This window comes from Neocloeon triangulifer, unplaced genomic scaffold, assembly GCF_031216515.1.
Source record: "Neocloeon triangulifer isolate White Clay Creek 2 clone unplaced genomic scaffold, ASM3121651v1 ptg000013l, whole genome shotgun sequence".
Classification (NCBI taxonomy): domain Eukaryota; kingdom Metazoa; phylum Arthropoda; class Insecta; order Ephemeroptera; family Baetidae; genus Neocloeon; species Neocloeon triangulifer.
The window spans coordinates 5,263,474-5,276,530 of record NW_026775555.1 but is presented as its reverse complement, the minus strand read 5'-3'; the positions used below and the strand labels follow the sequence as shown (position 1 = coordinate 5,276,530).

Below are 13,057 nucleotides of genomic sequence, written 5' to 3'. Positions count from 1 at the left end.
TCGCATATAATATAAAAGCATGCCGGGCTTTTCGATACACATTTATTATCCTCTCTTAACCTTGCGAGTCGTGATTTTTATTCTTATCTTCAAATCCACCTTAGCGATGCGGCCCGATACCCAAATAATAATGCATGCAATAAATATATAAATAAAAATTCCCGACTGCTTATCGACGACGGTCCATCTCTGAAGTGATAATTTTTTTTATCCCGCCTCGGGCCCGACATTTTTTGCGAATTGTTGTTATTACGAATTCATCATGCATGAATGGCACACTTTATTATTTGTGTTTGTGCAGCCGACGTGCACATGTGTGAGCTATTGTAGGAAAGGGTCATGGAAATTAAACGGCCGCAGATTTAAAATTTAACAAAATCGCAACGGAAAAACCCATTTGCTTTCATTGCGGATTTTTGAAAGCCGGCCATTGTCACCTTGACGGGTTGACGTTTGTCATTGTTGCGTCGAAATTGGAGCGTGCAAATTTTGCCCCTTTGACAAGAAGTGTCCCCTTTACAAATCAAAAGTTTGATTTTGGCGCACGCTTGACTACGTTACACGACCCCTCGCAAGCAATACGGCCAACTGATTGCAATCAGCGGCACGGCTGACATGCATTAATTCATTATTTTATTTTTTTATTTCACTTGATGCCATTGTGCATTTTCCTCACGTCGCGCACGCAAAACGGGGGTTCGTATCACACTGCAAAAATCTGCAGTTTGTCACTCTTGCATTTTATTAAAATCCCAATCTGATTCTGAAAGGGAGGAATTAAAGTTTCCATAAAAAGTATACAATGTCTTTTGAAACAACTAAATACGGGAGTAGTTGTTCTTGTACCTGCAGCGCTCACACCGAGAAAACATGACAAAAAAAATCGGTATTTGTCCAGCTCCCTGATGCGCGTGTTACATGCATTGTAGCTGTCACCTGAAAACACAGCAGCACTCCGTTGGAAATAATAATACCTAGCAAGATAAAATCAGCAAAAAGATATTCTTTTTTATAAATCCTCGTGATTAATTTTTCTATTCATTTTTTTTTCAAGTCGGGAACTCATTCAACGGTGATTAACCTCATTTTTGCACTCGTTTAGTCTCTATCTCGTCGCTACTTACATCGTTGAGTGGGAGTCGATGACTGAAAATAATTGCACAAAATCCCGTTTAATAACCGGCGCACGCTTTTGCCTCGCATAAATGGATGGGCTGCAATGCCAATGGTAATAATTGCACCTTCCAGCAGGGTCGTGCAATAAATAAAATAAAATGCACTCATCCGTCTTTGCTGCCGGCGGCGGGCGTTCAAGAATGATATCCTATATTGACGCATGTGTGCGATTTTGTGAAATTTTTCTGGGCGGTTCTCTTATACAGATGTACACCCCGGTATGATAATCTTGAATGGGAACAGATTAATGGGTTTCGCTGCCAAGCAGGTGTGAGATTTTATATTGCAATACACGCCTGCAAGAATTTGTACATACAAGAAGTGTCGAATTCATGCAGGTTGTCGGAGGAGAATTTATGTGATGGATTTTCAAATCGAGATCTCTTTAATATAATGGCAAGGCGCGTATTTCATACAAGGTTATTAATTTTGACGATTTCCATTCGATGATCTCGCTATGCTGAACAAGTGGAGCGAGAAACTGATGAAGATTACATTTGAGACTTTAGAAGAGTTTGATTTTATGAACTATTTACAGTACTTAACATTATTCTTGATTATATTCATTTATATTATATTTAATTTAGATTTTTTTGAATACCACAAGATCTACAGAGAATAAAATAAGTAAAACTTGAATTCACTTTAATTTTATAAAAGTATGTAAATTATCATAGATGGATTGCTCCCAAAAATATAGGTTTAATAAATTTTCTTGAAAATATTCCAATTATATGCAACTAAATACTTATTGCATTACAAAAATTAAAACCAGGGTTGCGGCTCAGGTGCGTTTTGGTGCGGTGCGTTTCGCACCCGGTGCGATTTTTAGGCCTGGTGCGGTCCGATCGCACCGCACCATGCACCTTGGTGCGTCGGTGCGGTTTCACCTTCAAGCGCACCGCACCACGGTGCTCCGGTGCGTTTGGTTCTGAGGTTTGGTGCGGTGCGAACGCACCGGTGCGTTTGCACCGCACCGCACCTTGGTGCACTGCTGCGTTCGGACCATAAATTTGTGTCTCTCTTTCCAGGAAAGAATACTCTATTCTTATTTTTTGAAAATGTCGGCGCCCTGGCCAACATGTTTGTCTCGTACATAATTCCTGTGGTCGAAAATAATATTTTCTTGCTACCCTCTCACGATAAAACGACCTGCAGGTGGCTCGCATATTTTTTGTAAACTCCTATTTCTTTTGAATTCCAATTTTCCACACGAAAATCTCAACAACTTTCTACAATTTACAAAGCTCCTATTCTATACCTGCTTCGCTTGTTTATAAATCAGTAAACCCATGTCGAACTTGAGTGCAGAAAGAATTCAATAGAAGTTTGAGATATTTTTTGACAATTCAATTCTCGTGTTTTCATTGAGAAGGGTTGACAACATGCCAAACTAATAGGATTAAAAAGGGGCAAAATAAATAAAAGGTCATTGCCTTGAAAATTCCATGCGTTGTAGCTTGAGGTTATCATATGCCCTCAATTTTATATTTTGGTCAAGTTAAAAATTCAGACTTTAATTACAGTCCTGCAAATTTTTTTTTATACAATCTTAATATAATTTTTAGTTTTCTTTTTATAAAAATATTTTTAATTTTTAAATCAAGTGATTTTGATAATTCATTTTGAAAACATGGATTAAAAAATTAAATTAAAAATGTAATTATAATAAATAATTTAAAGCAGAAAAAAAGAGAAATTAATTAGTTGAATAATTATTTAATTGAAAATTACAAATTTTTTTTATTTAAACAAATTTACGCATGTAAAATATTGGCAAGAGCCTATTGGCCTATTGGACTTCAATTGATGGACATTTATTACGCTGGTGCGATTGCACTAAACAAGGCGGTGCGTTCGGTGCGGTGCGTTTGCACCACGGTGCGCACCGCACCATGGTGCACTGGTGCGACGGAACCTTGTAGCGCACCGCACCGCGGTGCACTGGTGCGATCGCACCAAGGAGTGCACCGCGGTGCGGTGCGCCGGTGCGTTTTCGTTTGGACCGCACCGCAACCCTGATTAAAACTATTAGAATGAACAAAATTAATTTAATAATGGAAAATTGATGATTTGACTCTTGCAATTCAAATTGCAGAATCTGCAAATTGTCCAGTCTAGATGCATTTTCAGTTCAGCTTGATAATTGAACTTAATGGAAGAGAAAGCGTCGGTTGATGCTGAGTAATTCGAGGTGCCGTGAGCCCCGCGGCTGTACCAAGTACATAAGACTCTGTTAATGAAATACGCGCTCAGCCTCCGGGCAGAAAACTATGTATATAATGCTTTTATTCTGCACTCCCGCATAATCTCCAGTTTGCACTCTTATAAAAAAAAACCGCACAATAGTTGAAGAAGCGGGGGGGTTTTTTTTTTATGTAAACGAAAATGTGCCCCGAAGCGTCTTTGTACTCTCGTTTGACGTTTTTTCCTCTCATCTCCTATTCGAGAGAGTAGTGAGTGCATCTCTCGACGACTTTACATTCAAGAGGCATTAGACACATTTTGGATGTGGAAAATTTCCCGGGGTTCCAGAATGACAAACGGTTTGTCACTTTTAACAAGTGGGAGTGAATTAATATTATTTATGATAAATGAGACGACACTTTGGCAGTATAAACATTTTATCTAATCATCTATCACCGCGGCGCTCGGAGATTTCCTAACGTGTAACAACTTGTTGGAGACACTTCATTTTTTATTCATTTACAACTACGTATGCCGCTGGGTGTGTTGATATTTGCTAAGATTTTATAATTAATCAAAACCACAAATTTTCGAAACAGCTCAATCAAATAATAACGGAAAATTTTTGCTACACATGTTCTTTATTTTCACAAAAGGCCAAAGCGACAAAGAATTTAAATTCAAGTTCAGTGTTTTGGAAAAATAATTCTGCAAATCAGGTAAAAAAAATTGCTTCCAGATTTTATTGATACAGATGGAAATTTTTCTACAAAATTCAATGATTTTCTAAATCTTAACAAACTCTCATAATGCTTTTTATATTGATTGATTATTATTTTGAAATATTGAATTTGAAAGATTTGGACGTTCACGAGTTAGATAAAGAATTTTTTTACTTGACATTATCAGCTTTCAAATAAACGTCATTACAGAATGCTTTTGTTCGATGGCTTTTTAAAACCATTTCTCCGAAGCAAAGTGAAAACTCTTGGCAAATCAAACGTCTCTCTCGTAGTCAGTGGCAACAAATTCTCGATTAGCCTTTCAAATCAAGCCGTTCTGACAACCTAATCTGCTTCTGTCACTTACGAAACGCCATCGCATAATAAACGTCCACGCTAATTGGCAAGCCGTGCATTATTATTTTCCCTGCCCTCGCCCACCGTCGAATCTCTCGAACAAATCTTCTTGTGTGCTACAGAACACACTCATTTAATTTATGCATCAAACATACACATTGTGTGTGCCAACTGGAGTGATAAAAAAAAATAACGCTGCAACACCGATATTTTCCTTCGAAAAGCTGCACAGCAGCGGTCCAGAACACATGCGGCGTATATTTTATAACAAACTTGCCGCGCGCGTTTATAATAATAAATAATAACAACGTCACTAATCAGTATATATTTTAAATACAAAGCGGCGCGTGTTTAATTTTAACGAGAGAGACTTCATGTTGCTCTGCTCTCGGGTGGATGGAGTGACCCATTATTATAATTAATAAAACCAACAGCTCTCGCCGCGCACAGGACCGACAATCTTGCATCTTAATGACCACCAACGTCTCTCGAGTCTCTTCCTATAAACAATGAGTTTACTCAGGTGTGCAAAAGATAGAAAACTCGGCGGGGATACCTGAAAATGTGCCATAATGAGAAAGAGCCAGGGACTGATCATGCGGAAAGAAACTGTTAGATCGAGAGTTCATCAATCATACTCCGAATGTGGTACAGAGAATGGACAAGGGTTCTATGTTTGATTGTGAGAGTAATCTGATCATATAAAAGGAAAAACGCAAGAATTTTATGAATCAATAACAGCTTTTAACGCGTTTTAATTTTTTTTTTTTTAAACTTTATGTAAATATAAATAAATATAACAAAAAGCGAAAAACAAATATGATATTTTAGTTTGTTATTATTTTATTTTTTTATTTAAATATAATTTATTATTTTCATTTTATAAAATAAAAATGTTATAACATAACAATATAATTTTAAAGTGTATATATTGATTGTATCATGAGACAATTACAATATTAATAGCAATTAAATGTATTTATATAATACACATGTATATTACAAAATATCTGATCGGTTGATTTATCTATTTGTCTTTGACGTCTGTGTTGGTTCTAGGTTTATTAATATTATTATAATTATTTACAACATAGTTCAATTAGAGCATTTTACTTTTATTGATTATTAATATAAATTGTTGCCAAATATGTTAATGATGGCTTTATGAATCCTTGTGTACCCTAGCATAAATCATTGTACTTTTCTCATTAACACTTACTTTGACGAATGTAATTTATTGGCATGAAATTTATCGCCCACTCACTCCAATAATTAAAATCACACCTCTTCTACTTTCTCATGCGAGATTAGTCACCGTGAGGACAAACACTGTTGTTGCCGGCAAAGTGCAATAATTTTTAGCAGATTGACCTCCTGAATGACCTCGGTTCATGTTCAGTCCGTGCGCAATTTGTCAGCGTGCCAAAATATGCGTAAAATAAAGAGAAATTAAACTCGTTTTGTAACCGCTTAGTTAAATTATCGCTCTTTAGCGGCAGTTCCATAAATTACGTGACTGTTTTATGACCACCAGATCTTTTTTACCAGCTCTCTAGAAAAGGAGCGACGATGCAAATATTTATATCTATGCTTGAGCACAATGAATTCCAGTTTTGCACGCCACATCGGGAATATAATTGTTCTGGAAAAGGAATTACTGTTTTATGGTTGAAAAAAGAGACTTATGCCATTTTTATTGCTCGCCCTAGGGCAACGAGATGTATAAATTTTCTCATTATTTCGGCAAATAGGCCAAATTGAGGTAGTGGCTGTGGAAGATTTTTGCTTTGCGCAAAACCTGATTCTATATAACGGAGGAAATTATATAGTTGCTTGACACGCTATTCGGAAATAGATACTCTTAACAGGCCGGCGTGTTCGAGGAGAAACTTTTACACTTGACTACAAAAAAAGTGCCAGATTGGAAATTTGCGAAACTGCCTGCTTGGTATTTAGCCGATGTCAAATTGAAATTGCGATATAATTTGTAGGCTACATTCCCACCATGTTTTCATCTTCTAATGTCCTTCCAGAACTTACAATTCGAACCACCATTCATGAAAGGCTTATGCAAATCGCAAACCTTATAGAGATAAGTCCGGTTTCTCTCTGGAAAAAGTGATAATTTTGGCCAATTGAATATATTTAAAGCCGAAATTCAAGTTTTGCAAATTTGGCGCCGATTCGAATCAATTAAAGAGAGATTTCCACGGAAAGATAAAATTCACCGTGCGGAATTGATCAAAGCAATGATCACAGATTTGTGGGCCCAGTTGCCAAATATAGCTGGACCGGCCTCTGCATGCGCGTTTTGTAATAAGATATTCTTGTGCATCCACACACACACACACAGACCAATGTGCCACACCAACAAACGCACAAAGTGCGCTCTGATTAAGCGGCAGTAATGACGGGGAGCTGCCCTGAGTTATTGCAGCAATAAAAGAGCGGAATAAATTCGATGCCGGTCGTAAATATATCTCTGCTCGTTCTGCATCTGCAGCGGTTGTCCTCTTTCGTAAAAAAAAGAGCCGCGCGAAATTTTAATTTGGCTTTTTATGGCGCCCGAAAAAGGGGCGCTCGTAAATGTCGGGGGTTTGCAGGCCGGAGTTGTTTTTGCAATTACTCTCGGCTGTGATTGAAAGGCGCTTGCCCGGAATTTCTCACAAAGTGCCAAATGCTTGGCGGTAATTTGCAATAAATTTCGTTTTTTATACTCTTCAATGAAGAAATTTCCTTTTCGGACTCAAGTAAATTTTATCTCTTATTCAGAGAATGCTTGACCTGTTCCTGACAATGAATTAATCGAGCCTTTATTCTTTTTAATACAATGTAAAGGCGCAGCAATTTTGTTGATATCTCTCTTTCTTTGGCGAATTAAAAAAAAAATTGAATGCCGACCTCTCTTATCGCGTCTCGATCTTTTTATTCTTTCTCTCGGCCGGTACCTCTTAAATTTTAAATTAAATGCTTCTTGGAAACCAGCATCGTTTTCCATTGTTAACATTCATTTTTTATCGAACACAATATTCATTATAGGTGGCCACGGATATTTTGGATACTCTCGCGTTATCCCTGCCACATACGGACACACACACACAATAATAAAGAACAAAACATCGCCCTCAGCTACGAATCTTGTATGACAACTTCCTGGAGAAAGTGTTGGGCCACAATACACCGTACGAATATATCTATAGGTATATGTGTGGCGCGCAGGGTTTATTATAAACGACGATCGAGCCTGCGCCTGTAATGCTATAGCAACCGGCGAGTATAATGTTGTGGCGAATCCACCAAGTTTCTTCGCGGCGGGGAATCCGTCCGTTCCAACGGACATCAGCCCACGCAATTTGCGTTTTACGACACATTTTCAAGCTGTATAGGCGCAGAGAAACCACTCGCACAACGAAGCTGGTTATTCCATATTGCAAAATTTGGCATGGTCGTCGGTCGGTATCTTGATCCTGAGAGTGAATGAATAATAAGACACTATTTTATTTCTTGTTAATTATGTTATCATTGCATTTTATCTTACAGTTACATAACGCGTCATTGTATATATTTTAAAAATATATCGAGGGCGATCCAAAAACCTAACTTGGCCCAGTATGCAATTTGAATTGCGAGCTGAATTTTTGGATCGCCTGCAATATTTTAAACTGGTTTAATGATGAAAGTCAAGAAAATAAGACTTTTTGATATTTGAAAAAGTGATTTTTGTTTAAAAACACGGTTCTATTTTTAAAGCAAGAAGATAAAAATAAAAGATTGAAAAAAGACACTTGTTAATAAAAATAATTTAAAACTTAAAACTAACATGAGCGTTTGCTCTAAGAGATAGACATATGAATTAATTGGAAAGAGTTATTTTTTTCAATTTTGCTGGTTTTGTGAGTTTTTTTATGGAAAAGGGTCACAGACCGTGACATAAACTGGTAGAGCGACTTGATCTTCGATAAAAAAATAGAGAGATGAAAAGCCCATTTTTCTTCATTTCCATGATCGGTTCCTAGATTGTCAATTTCTTCTAACGAGAGACTAAATGATTATTAAATAAATTTAAAATTACTGAGGCACTAGGATTCACTATTTTACTACAACATTTATCCATCATATAAATATTTCAATTTTTTTTTAAAGATTTTCTAATTAATTAATTTTTAGACCTATCACTTCTGCATATTGTGCAAATTTTTCGCGCTGACCTTTTTTTTCGCCACAGGAAACTTGCCTAAGATGAAATTGGGCATAAAAGCGATAAAAGCAGTTTCGGGACATGTAAACGTGACGTTTATTTTTTTTGCGTAAAATGCCGCGCAAACATAATTTATTACCACAGTGGATGAGCGGCGATCTCGGTGAAGATCTCTACGCCAAAAAAAGCAGGCCCTGCTCTTCCTGATCTTCTCTAGTGTTGCAAGCACACACACGTTGTGTACGCATGCATGGACACGTGTGCGATTTTCTAATAATGACTTAATAACCTTTGGGGCCCTTGCATAAATCACTGCTGCTCCCACATCTGGATTGTGCGTTTTCTTCTTCGAGACCCTCTCATTAACCGCGCTTATTGAGTTCCAGAGGCGCTTTGGAAAGATACGCACGAGAGGAATAAACAATAGTTAGAGCCGCTAATTTATCTCGCCTGTCACTAATCTAACGCCTATACCTAATCGAAAGTGCGAATCCTGGCAAATAAGTCAAAGTCAGCTATTTTTCCTTCAGCTCGTTCATCAATCTGCGGAGAGAAAGAGAGGCGCCTACCTACAAGCAATGCAATTAAATATAAATTTGCAAATTAGAAGCCTTTGGCTAAATCTTTCGACCGCACGCTGCGAACAGCTGTGTATAGGAGAGTTTTCGCCGATTTTTTTTCGCTCAGCCTCTATTTTATTATTAAACTCTCGAGTGCTGTGTTATTACGCTAATTCAACCCAGCACGACAATCGAAAATTTCGCAAAGCGGGGCGAACAAGAGCAGCGTCTGTCTTGATTGTAATAATTATACGAAGCAGCGCCACACACATGCAGCGCCCAGCACACAATTTCATGCTTTCGCCGAAATCGCACTCGCAGGCGTGCATGTACACGTACGTATGTGCGATGTAAAATGACCGTGGCGAAATTGCACCAAAATTGCTACTCTGAGTTTGAGAGAGAAGCCTGAAAAGGCGAAAAGCTTTGCGGTGTAATTGCGACTGTGATTTATAGAGTTTCTCAAAATTGCAGCATAAAAGATCAAAAAGTACTTTTTTTATTTTCTTTTGAAATATAATTATATCATTACTTTGGCGAAGTTATTTTCATTTGACGAAATCCGAAGTTTTAATTTATATTCAATTTATGCAAAAAAAAATTTTTATAAACAATTTAAAAAAATATTTATACACTTTTATGCCCATTTTGTAAATTAAAAGTATTAAAATTGCCCAAAATTTTTTTATTTTATTGATTTTTTTTTTAGTTTAAAGTCAATCATGCAACTATTTATTCAATATTTTAATTTATATAAAAGGAAGCGAGTTTTTTTTTAAATTTAATATTAATAAATTTACTTTCACAATGACTTAATAATTTATTTTTTTTAAATGTGTTTGGAAATTTTACTTTTGCACTTTGGATTTTTTCTTAAATTAAGACAAGGGCGTTGATACCAATTTAGGAATTGTTTAAATTTTCGTGCTGGTAAATAATCATTAAAATGAAAAGTGTTGCACTTAATTAAATAAATGCATTCCCGATTTAACAACCGCTGAGCCAAGTCTTGCCAAAAATCGTGCAGTTCCCAACGCGCTTTCCTCGTTGCCGCTGGTCCGCACAGCAAGGGGCAATTACCGCGCACTTAGGCGTGATTCGCAGCTCGCAAAATAAATAATGCTGCACTAATGAAGCGAAAAAATCAAGCTCCTTACCGCGTGTGCACACAAACACACACCTGTTGATAACAATCTCCGGTCCGTGCAGTCCGGCACTCTCAACACTATTTGGAAATTTTCTCATTTTGCGCCTGCCTGAATTATGAGCGACCCTATCGACCCTAGGAACCAGTTTTTAAGTGAAAATGTCGTAAACTGAGACGGGCGAGTGTGCGGCAATAATTTAATTCGCATCGTTCGCCTCTTGTTGATTTTACTTGCGTCCTAATGTAGGTTATAGCCGGGAGATTTTAACGCGCGGCGAAAATTGAGCCATTTTTTTTTCTTTTCGTATGTGAGAACTTAAAAAATGCACTCCCGATGCGTGTATCGCGGTTCGTATCTTCACGCACAATAAAGTTTCCAGTTTATGCCGATTCCAGATCGCGATTATAGCAGCAGTTGTTCTCTTGTCTGTAATTTATTTTAATGTGCGCACGCTGATTTTTTTCCACTTCGTCATTCACGCTTGGCGAGAGATAAAATAAAAGAGCATAGAGAGATCGCGGCGATTTAAGTTCTCTATGCACGGATAAACCATAATATTCAAAACAGCCGCAAATGGTAAAAAGGAATCTTCTCTCTTTTGAGGCGCTGTTTGTAATTGGAGCGAAATTTCATCAGCGATCTAATCTACGCACATTTTGTTTGGTAAATGATGATGTGGGAGGACGACAGGCGTGAAAAATTATACGCAAACACCGCGAATTTCTATACTTGAGAGCAGGAGTGTATCCAGTTTCGCCCAACTGGATCTAATGTGCTCAGGAATTTTTACACGCGCACTTTTATTCTGATGTGAGAAGAGGAAACCACTGCTCCCTTAATTAAACAAAATCAAGATAACTTTTATTATAATTGCGTTTTTAATTTTTACGCTAATTTGTGGCTTCAGTAATGAGATCGTTAAATTTTAAAATTTGCATTAGTTCTAGGACAACGGAAATAAATTAAACTCTTGCGGAGATACGGGATTAAAATATTTCCGCCTTAATTTAAAGAAAATTGCAGAAAGTATCAATTTCACCTATGCAACTGCTGACACCACTTATATTTATATTGCAATGGCACAAAGTTATGATTGAATCGAATTGAAATAAATTCATATTTCAAGCGCCAAGGTCAACTTCCAATTTTCTGCTACACCTGGAATTACAAAAACCAAACTGCACTGGCTGCTGCAATCAAGCGCCGAGATTGCCTTTGTTGGGTCGATGCCGCAATTTATTCAGTTGCGCACACACTTAACAATATTGTAGCTTGCTGTTGAAATATTTTTCAATGTTCAATTACCATGTGCATCAATCCGTGCACACGCAGCTCACTCGATTTAGGTTTTTATGTGCTTTTCACTATTGAATAAAATTTTTTGCGAGGAAAAATTCTTAACAGACCCGTCAAAAGTGATTACGGGCGAAAAAACCATGAATTGTGTGAAGGAAGATTAATCATCAAAATGGCCTTTATGTACGTTTTTTACTCAAATTAATGGTTTTTCTACATTTTAAGGCAAATATGTTACACTCTTTTGCCATCTTTTGCTAAGAAAAAAAAATGCTAGCACTCTTGGTAATTTTAAAGTATTTTTTAAGCAAACTTATTTATTATGTTTAAATAAAATTTAAATAATAGGCATGCAAAAATATTAATTTTTATCCATTTAATTATTTATTTTTAAATTTAAAAAGTTTTCATTATTCAAATGAATTGTATTGTCTTGCATTTTTTTTTATCATTTAATTGTTATTGAAAAACAAGCACCATGAATAATATTTTGATAAATATTGAAATTTATAATAGAATTAGATAAATCTTTTTTATAATTTATTTCAACAATATTATCTTTCTACAATCAGAAATTAAATAATAACCTTATTTCATTCAATCATTTCGTCATTTTCATGCTGGAGCAATCAAGGGGGTATAATAAGCAAGTTGAACTTCGCAGACGTGATTTGTACACTGGTAATTGAAACATGAAATTATCTCCGCTTTGCGGCGGCGCGCTTGAATATCCATCTGTAACGGCGGTGTGCTGGAATTTCAATTAAAAGGGCATCGCGTTTGCACCGGTCAGCGTGCAAATCCCCTGGCGAAATGTGTGCCAAGCGGTGATTGAGTGCGCGAGGCGCTGTGGGATGTCAAGAAGAGCAGCCACCGGTAAATCATGCACTTTAATTACCGCAGTGGCCGCCGCGACCGGAGCTAATCCGCTCGAGAGAGACAAAACAGCGAAATGCTCCAAATCGCGTCTTGGCTCACAGAATAAAGTTGCGAAACTCTCGCGACTATTTTGCGCTGCTCCGTCGAGTGAGACTTCGGCTCATTCGGACCGTTGCATTCCTAGCTGCATCCTTTTGTGCCACGGTGCGAAAAACAAATCTTTTTTCGAACACAAAGCGGCGATAATTAGAGCAGTCTAAAACGTGTGTAATGGCTTGCGGTCGGCGCGCGGCGGGAGGAATAATAAAAAAAAGAGATGCTTGATGATATGCAGAATGAGCGAGACGCGAATTTCTCCAGCTGTGCGCGGGCAGGAGCGCAAACGACCAGCTGTGCTATTCCTAGCAGACACATTTCATTGTTACGCGACTATTTATTTTTAGACCAAAACTGGTTCACCTTATACGAGTGAGCATATAATTGAGCCGCGTCTTTCCTTTTAAGCCGGCCTAGGTTCTGAGAATGAGCTCATTA

The 13,057-nt window shown here is 37.3% G+C and overlaps 1 protein-coding gene across 2 annotated transcripts in view; it reads left to right on the top strand.

Moving 5' to 3' along the window:
* Positions 1 to 13,057, top strand: part of LOC132198568 (uncharacterized) — a 63,139-nt gene that overhangs the window by 45,283 nt on the left and 4,799 nt on the right. The window lies entirely within an intron of this gene.